Source organism: Scatophagus argus, chromosome 16, assembly GCF_020382885.2.
Source record: "Scatophagus argus isolate fScaArg1 chromosome 16, fScaArg1.pri, whole genome shotgun sequence".
Classification (NCBI taxonomy): Eukaryota; Metazoa; Chordata; class Actinopteri; family Scatophagidae; genus Scatophagus; species Scatophagus argus.
Window position 1 is genome coordinate 21,127,183 of NC_058508.1, and position 9,258 is coordinate 21,136,440.

The 9,258-nt window shown below is 41.3% G+C and overlaps 1 protein-coding gene across 5 annotated transcripts in view; it reads left to right on the plus strand.

Annotated features, from left to right (window-relative positions):
* The window catches only part of rbfox3a (RNA binding fox-1 homolog 3a), a 450,354-nt gene that overhangs the window by 137,397 nt on the left and 303,699 nt on the right, over positions 1–9,258 (plus strand). For all 5 annotated transcript variants that reach the window (XM_046414287.1, XM_046414282.1, XM_046414288.1 and 2 more), the window contains one exon: positions 510–625. The gene's annotated coding sequence lies outside the window, so the exon portion shown is untranslated. The remainder of the gene's footprint in view (positions 1–509; positions 626–9,258) is intronic.

The following is a 9,258-nucleotide window of genomic DNA, read 5'->3' on the forward strand; positions in this document are numbered from 1 at the left end:
TACTGTTACTTAGCTTCTCGCTGCTTTGTGAGCAAGTGTTTTCTTTTGGAGATTAAACGTTCAAAGGCAAATTGAGGTCCTGCTGCTTCTATCTCCGGGATATTGAATGAGCATATGTGGAAAATACCAAAGCGCGGTTACTGTAACACATCATTTGAAAGCAGATTAGTTTATATTTCTGGGCTTCTTAGGGGCCAGGGGATAACAACATGTGTAATGCCAGCGGTGCTGCACTGTTTTATCGGTTAGAAGCAGGGTGTGGAAGGTAGCACCAAGCTGTTTTATTCTTCATCTGATATTTCACCAAAAGAAATTCCTGACCCTTAAACACAACACATTTGACAGCAGGACATTTCTTCAGATTATTGATCAGACGTGAAAACAATGTGATTTTTATGTAGTCATATTTTGCTTCCTGTGGCTCCTACCTGCTTTTTGTGTCGGACGGTATCTGTTTGGGGATTCCCTCTGGGATATTTACGCTGCTTCTGTCTTCAAAATGTCCACAGATAATTGCTAGCGCCCGGGAAGGTCAGCCAAGTATCCCGCCGTAGGTGCCAAAGTGAAATCTACAGGACTACAATTACTTGGACAGACTGAGGCGGCGGAGCGGAGTGAATGACAGGTAGGAAATAATTCATATGAATCACCTGCTGTATTATGAATAACCACCTGCTGAGAGGACATAGCACGGTCAGTTATCCTCAGAATTGGTTCTGAATAGCCCTTTTTGTCATTTGTTGGTAATTGCCTTAATTCTCTTGATAATTTAGTGAAATTAACCTCCGAGAACATTTCTTCCTTATGGCATTTATGAGACAAGGTTGAAGTTGACATGCCAGCAGTCACACAATTATATTTAGATTATTCAACTCTGCCGCTATTTGGCTTCCTCTTTTGAAGTCGACGCTTTATAGGAGTCCTTTTCACTGCCACTCATAATTCATAGTCTTCATTTTACCAAAACATACACTGTTGAATCCTACACGAAGGGCGTTCTTTAAGAAATCCAGGATCACTCACATCTATTTTCTATTTAGGGTACATCTGACCTTGTAGTGAACAGACATAAAAGGCTGTCAGTCAAACCATCACGCCGTCTTTGTTTCTTTGTGGTTGTCATTCTCCAGAGGAGTCAAGCAGCCACTGACTTAAATCTAGTGATTCTGTGCTCCTGGCAAAATGCTTCTCTGTCCTTCTTTCTACCAATCTCAGCGAACGCCTCAGGGTGAGGTGGAAAGAAGGTGGAAAAAAACCAGCGTTTGGATGGTTACAGAATGTAATCAAGGCCAGTAGATGGTTAAACGGTTTAGTTTTTTCTATAATGAATCGCTCCAACATGACACTCTGACCTTTAGGGGACGTTACCCTTTTCTGTCAAACCGTCCTATCAAATAATAAAAGAAGATGAGCTGACACATCCATGTTAAGTCTGATCTAACATCCTGTGCACTTTAATGAAACTTCAGCTACCTTGCATCATTCTTTCTCTCACAAATGAGGATAAATCCATTTTTGACATGTTTGTGGAAACTTTCACAAACGGGACGAAGGTTGACCACAAAGTGTTAGAGATTTAACATGTCATTCATCGCTGAGGAAGACCCATCAGACCATCTTAAGTTTGCATTCCGCTCGGAAAATGAAGGATATTTAGCCTAGCTCGCTAACATTAGCACTGGGGCCTCATTATGATTGTCCCGTCCCTGAGCTTCTATCGGTCCTATCTGTGTCATCTTCCTATTACAGAAGCAATTCCTAAACCGCTGGTTGTATCTCAGACCTCATATTTTATCTTCTGAAACCCTGACTAGAACTGGTAACACGACTCCTCTGTCGTCGCTCATCCTGTCATGCCTGTATCTGTGTTTATCATGTACACGAGACTGCCTGTCTCCATGACAACGACTGTCTCACTTCACTTATTAATGGCCACGAAAGTTGGCTACACGCTGTCACGCCAGCTATCGAAACAGAGCGAGCTCCTCTGTGATGATGAATTTTTTAAAGACTATGTGATAGAGGTGTCCAGACAAACAAAGGTCAGCTGGAAAACGTTTCCTGTGGCTTGGAGGGGGGGTTTGTGAGCTGATATCACCGCCAAATTAGGACAAACTCACCAGCTATTTAACACACAGACAGTGTAGGTGAGTGTTAACCACCTGTGATTACGAGTTAACGTTTAGCGTGTTAGTATTTCTGTTAATGTTCGATTAGATGAGCTTAGATCTGCAGTCATCCGTGTTCGGTCAGTCCACCAGTATGTCAACAGCCCCTTAAACACATCATACTGGCGTCTCATCCAGCCACGTGTGCCTGCTCAGATGTTTGTGCGCGTTGTCGACCACAGCGTTTAAGGGAATTTCACACGTTTGTCCGTCTAACCACCAGCTGGCCGAGCGACTCAAACCCTCAGCACAACATCAAACATCACAGTATCTCGCTGCTTGGCTCAGTTTCACATAAACAGATCAAGGGTGGCACAGTGTTTTTATTCCGGTTGATATGGAAATGTCACATCATTTCAAAGAGAACTTCTGTTTTATTCATATCTAATATCCATTTACTTCTGACTGCCTAAGACGGACCTGCGAGAACGCCAACCAGGCTGCCATAAAGCAAAAAGGAGGTTTACCGTAGGAGGTAAAGAGCACAGCCGATTGTCTTGCCGCAGAAAATGTGGGATTCTGAAATATCAGTAAATACTTCAGAGGATAAATATTAGCCTTCACTGTGCAGAGGGAGTTTCTGTATGAGATGGATATTGTTAGATTTTTATTTTTTTTGCTGCACTGACGCCTTGCAGTTTGAAGTGATGATCAGGCGAGTGGGAAATTGGTCAGGATGAAATGTTTTTCAAGGGAAAAAAAAAATCTGCTCTTATTTAGAAACAGAAGAAATTTGAAATCATTTTACTTCTACTCTCCTTTTGTGATAAGATCTTTTTTTTTTTACAGTTGATTTGTTATTTTAGCAGATGTTTCCAGGGATGAGCGTATTTGGCTTAAGTCTGGATGGTATAATGCAACAGTGCGATTTCAATTTCTGTTCTCATAAAATAAACATTTATATTTTCTTTAATAATGCTGATGACACTGTAATTAGTTTCTGTACTCAAGCAAAATATTGAGAAGCAATTAAGGCAGAGAGTACAGTTAATTACAATAATTTATCTGAGGCTGCAATTAACAATTAATTTCATTTTCATTATTATTAATCTGCCTGTTATTTCCACCACAATGTGATCTATAAAATGTCAGAAAATATTGAAAAATTCCAATTTTCTAAACCCTAACTGCTTGCTTTTCCCAGCCAACACTCCAAAACTTAAGCACATTTGGTTTACTGTCATGGAGGAATCTTTCAGTCATGTCTGATGAGATCGAAAACCGTGACTCATCGCTTTTCTTTGACTGTTTTAGCTCTAAATGTGTGTGTGCATGTGTGTGTGCGTCGTCATGGGAATGGAGTCGAGACGGATGCGTTTTATGGCATCGTGACACGACTCCAAATAGCAGAGACCAACCAAGATGTTTGCTTCTGAGCCGATTCTGATGATTAGTAATCAGGGAGCTCGGAATCAGTTGGAATCGGTACAGATCTGCAGAAAAATAAAAATCTTAGTGTCAAAATGTTAAAATAACCACCGATGGAATTCAGCTACGTAACGCACACAAGTACTGTACAATTTTGGAGTACGTTACTCGAGTATTTTCTGGTACTTCATACTTCCGCTCCACATGTATTGGACTTTTTTTTTTTTTTACTTTGCAGGTTCAAATTACTCAGTGTTGATAGGCTGTTACTGAAGTGGAACCAATCAGATTGTGTTGTGGGCCGGACACTGAGGCGGCTGCATCAGAGCCAAAGTACTGCATTTTTCAAGTTATTTTCACCAGCGATCAGACAAATAAATAAATAAATGAAGGATTCCAATTATCTGAAAAATCCAGCATATCGGCTCTGATAATGAGTCCCTCTCTAATAAAAAATACCCCCAACAGTTTGACTGTTGCTCTGTCCATGTTTTGGCCATTATTTGCACACGCTCACAGCTGAGGTGATATTCATCTGTCGTTTTGTTATGCACATAAGGTTTTTTTCTGTTTTTATCTGTTTGTAAACATAAAAGGCAGCACTTCCTGTCCGTCAGAGGAAATGACCAAGCAGTGTTTAAAACAGTGAAGAGGAGAAGAATTAGTTGTCTGGCAGCAGCAGCAGCAGCAGCAGACTTGGGCTTTGCCGACTTAATAATTAATACCTTGCGATGTCGTATGTGACCTCATCTGCATGTTATCTCAGCCCGTTGCAGGACCAGGACTGGCACCTTTCTCGAGGGCCCTGCTTAATGTTTCCAACAGTAAGTCTGGTGCCACACCCTGTGTATCTCCATTCTCAATTATACATGGCTGGAATGGGAAATTAGCATAGGGCACATCATAAAAAGCTTGATAACAGAGCTAATACAATTACATTAGAGTGATTAAAAAAGGTTAAATAGGTGATCTATTACAGTGATCTTAAATGCATTCAGACTTAATTTAATTTAACAGTGCTATAATGCTGTAGTTAAAATACGTCCTATTAGTGTTTGGAGCCTGCATGTATAACGATTAATTATTGAATAATTGTTCATGCATTTCAACACTGGCAGGCTCTGAAGGGTGATTTATTTTCTTCAGTGGCTGTACAGAGATAGGGCTTAATTACAGTGGATAGCCTTATCTCCCCCTCTCTAATCCTCTCTTTGGAGTCTCCCGCGTTCACGCCATCGAGTCGTCGATATCATCAGACTGTTGGCAGAGCCAGACAGAGAAAGTGATCCCCAATTTCTCTGTCACATTAAGGCTCATTCATGAAGTCTCCGCTGTGGACCTGATTTAAGAAGTCCAAAGTGGGAGAAAAAGAAGAGTCGCTGAGTGCTGAGAAGCTCTCCTCCAGTCTGAGGTCAGCGCCGGCTGGCACATTACCCACTTGTGCTGTCTTTGTCAGCTGGATGGACTGAAGTGTGTGTGTGTGTGTGTGTGTGTGTGTGTGGTCAAATCCGATCAGATAATGGGTTCACTTTGTTGCTGGGAGCAATTTGTTGAGGATATTATTGTACTTATGTAGGCAATTTGATTGCTTACTACAAGCGTGAAACTGCACATCTGTGCTGTTCACAGGATGTCGACCAAATATTTGCAAGATAAGACATTTTACATTTGATATTTGTCAGCCCTGAGTGCGCACTGACAAATATCTGCTTTGACTTTCAGTTGACCACTGGTTTGACTTGATGACGCACATTCAACCGCGTTAGATGTTAACCCCAAAATCAAAAACATATATTTCTTCCCCGTAGTGCTGTTTTAGTGCTGTTTTTCCCTCTCGTTGTTTTGGCGTGAGTTGCAGAGTTTAGGAGATGTCAGCTGTAGAGACTTGTGCTTTCTCTTGATTATAATGGAACTAGATGGCATTCAGAAACACATTTGAAAGATTTAGCAACAACAGCAGATAGTCCACGGACTTTGTTGTGAGGTTCAGGTAGGAACTATTTTGTGTGTGTGTGTTCAGTTTAGCCTCTGACTGAACTCAGCACTCAGACTTCTTTCTGCTACCCTTTAACGTCTTTTCTTTTGCCCGTCTCCTCTCTTTATGTTCATGTACTAAAGTATGTACTCTTCGTTCAGCAGATAAATAAAAGAGAAATACAGTGCATTGCAGTGTATTTCAGCAGCTCCACGTGTACTGCTGAAGAAGGTTGAGAAACATGGCAAAGAGATCAAGATCAGCGAATCGAATTAGCTGAGGTGTTGCCCAGCGCTCAGCTAGCGGCTTGTTCTCAATCAAGCAGCCACGCCTTCACTTAATTATTCATAAAAATAAGACTTAATAGTCAAACAAGTGAGTTATATTTTATTACGTGGACTCTAAGGAGACTGACTCACTTTTGCAATGATCCTCAAGTGGCCATTTGAGGAACTGCAGTTTTTGGATCTTCCTCATTGCCTTTATTTTTCAGGAAAGGAGGCTGCTGACAGCTCAGTCTGACATATTAAATAATGGCCCAAACATTCCCTCATCTCAAGAGTGGAAAAAAAAGCCTTCCAGTAGCAGTACTGGGAAGGCGACGTGCATGGCTGATGAAGTGGAGTTATACACATGGACTGTCTTTGAGTCCTTCCCCGCCTTTCTGTCTTCTGGAGTGATGAAGACGGTGCCGGAGATGCTCAGTATGCTGATTTCTCAGGGAGAAGACAGCCCATGCTGGATGTTCTGCTGTGTTTTCATTGGCTGAGTGGGTTCATGTTTGTCAGAGCTCAGGCATTACGGCGTGTGACTGGTTTGGGCATCCCAAACATCGGAGCCGCCGCCGCCGCCTCTGCACTCATAGCTTTCAGTGACCGGAGAGAAAAATGTCAAACTGAATGCACCAACAAATTCACTCGTAAAGCGTCACTCCAGCTCGGTGACGGCTCCACCTGAAAGTGACACCCAGTGCAAAGAGACGAGCAGGCTAACTAATTAGAGCCGAGATCCAACACAAACGTTTAATGAAGAGATTTCCTATCGCCGCACGGCATCCTCGACTACTTTGTCATTTATCTTTTTCTGCCTCTTACTGTACTTCTCTTCCTTCAGGAACTTTTTCATGTAAGTTGTCGCTTTCTTATTCTTTCTACTCTCTGCATCCTTCCATGATTAAGTACCCTTCCCTTGGATTTCATTTAGTTTTAGAAGATTAATCCATTTTAAGGCACATTAAGCTCATTCGCTTCCATTTATTATCAACTGATGATTTTTGTATTTTTTTTTCATCTTCTCTATATTTTCTAATCATTATTCTGCCATTAAGCTACATGAAGACTTTGCTTTTTGATTTGATGTTTGCAAATAGAGACTGCACTTATATTTTCTTGCACATTTTTTTTTTTTTTTACTGTAATCAGGTCTCATCTTCCTCCTCTACATGTTTTAATTTATTATTTTAATTAAAATGTTTTTACGTCCCGTCAAAGTGGATGATGAACGATTTGTCTGTGGCGGATGTTTTATTCTCCGGCGTGGACCCTTTTCTGCTTTTATTGCACTGGCTGTGGCTCTTTTGTGGCTCTGAATGAACACCGCAGGTATAATCACGCCACAGATTCAGTTCATATTAATTGCATTGCCTGTCAGTGCATTAAAAAAAGAAAAAGATCAAGAAGAATGTCGGCAAAAAGTGTCGTTCATTGTAAGACTTGACGGTGGCAAGGACCTGGTGACTCTAACAAGCTCGCCTTTGTCGCCTTCACATTTGTGCGGTCTCAAAAGTATAACGCCAATTGTCTTTTTCTGCCATGAAACTCGTTATTGGTCCATCTCTATTTTTCCCTGTCAAAGATAAATATTTTACAACTTGCACCACATTAAATCTTTACGAATCTCCCTGCAAAGGAACACGCATCTCAGCACCCTGTCAGCTAATTATTAAATTATTGGTTTTGGTTCAGTAACTTTAATTCATCTTCCATTTCGCTCCCCATATTGTAATTTTATAGCAGACAAAAAAAAAAAAAAAAATTAAAATAAGATAATAAGACTAAGTCATCATCTTGCCTGGAATGCAATCAATATTGAAACGAGCGAGCTGATTTCTGCTAAGTGAATACCATATGCCAGCACCTGATGTTATAGTGATGGTAATAGCACTGTCAAGTTTGACAATGTGGAGAAAGCAATACTGTCATTCCCCATATTCACTTTTGAAAATCTCATTTTGCTTTCATCTCTTCACTAACACAGAGCTGTCAACATGTAATTCAATGAGTGTCACCACTGCGCTTCAGCGTTTTCTTCGCCCCTTTTGCCGATGGTGCTCACACCATCCAGAGTGGCTTTACTTCTGCGCTGGTTAAATCACGTTACGGCCGCTTTGGCCACGATCGCAGTTGATTACGATGCGAAACACCATCCCACCTTTTGTGCTGTACGCCAGGTTTCGCTAAAGGTCTCGGTTTGTGGGGAGCATTTGGTCTGAAAGTGATGTGTCGATGTTTACGGCGACGCCTCTGCACAATAGCCGCCTTTTATTCAAAGTCGCGGATGAAATGGGGCTGTCAGAATGGAGGAAATTGAAACCAGTCAATATCTCGGGTGTTGTGAGAACACCATCTTCTGCTTTCAAAGGCAGCCAAAGCACAAAACACACACATAAACCTCTTTGTGCACACACACATGTAGGATATACTCTGCCCTCCCCCCCAGCCTTTCGCTGAAGAGGGAGCATTAACAAGTGTGCTTAGACCAAGGCCATTCAGACATTTGAGTCCAGGCAAATCGACGCATCTCTGTGAAGGATGAGGTGAATAATATTGTGCGTTTTCCTTATTGTCAACAGATCCCATAAAGAGACCAAAAGCAACAATGACTTGACCGCACTAACACGTGTTCACACAAAGCCTGATATTTCTTTTCTTCTTTCTTTAAATCAGGTTTTACGATGCGTTAGTGTCTTTATGCTGTCAGATAACCAATTAAAACCAAACTTGTCAGAAGAATGAACCCTTGAACATACATCAGTCCGATCAGAACAACCTAAAATGACAAAAACCGTCCTGGGGGAGCGAAAAATTCAACTGGGTGTACACCAAAAAAAGGATTAGCAAATGATCGTATTCGTCATAATCTCAGTTGTACTTTGAAACTCGAATTCTGAACGACGAGACGTCCCTAAACTCCACCGAAACAAACGAACAAACAAGCAAACAATAAAAACATAAAAAGAAAAGTGTGTGTTGCTGTGAAATCTTGGCTGATGCATCAACAATAGTGTCCGAGAGAGATTCATGCCGTCAGCATTTTCTCATTTCTGGTGTTTTGTAACATATAGCCAATAGATTGGTTGTGGTACAGGTTAAATTTCACGAGCCATTCACAAACTGAATATTTTTGTTTGCTAAACTGAACCACAGACGGGATTCGAGCCCCGGGGCCTGGTGAGATGTGGTCTGGAGGTAAAAGCTGTCCACATACAAGAATCCTGTAGATTTTCTGACTGTTTCCCAACACGATGTTGAGGGAGGCCGTTCAGTCAGCTTCTGTTTCCACTTGCTGGTTTTGAAGGAAGGAAGAGAAAAGCTGAGTCATGTTTCCTGAGCACAGTATGAAAACAAACTAACTTTCCAGGCAGTCATTTCCTCAGACAGTCGCCTGTTTAATCTGCTCTGTTGTTAAATGAATTCTTTTAGTCTCCCTTCTTTAACCAGACATTCAGACGGATCATTTACATACAAA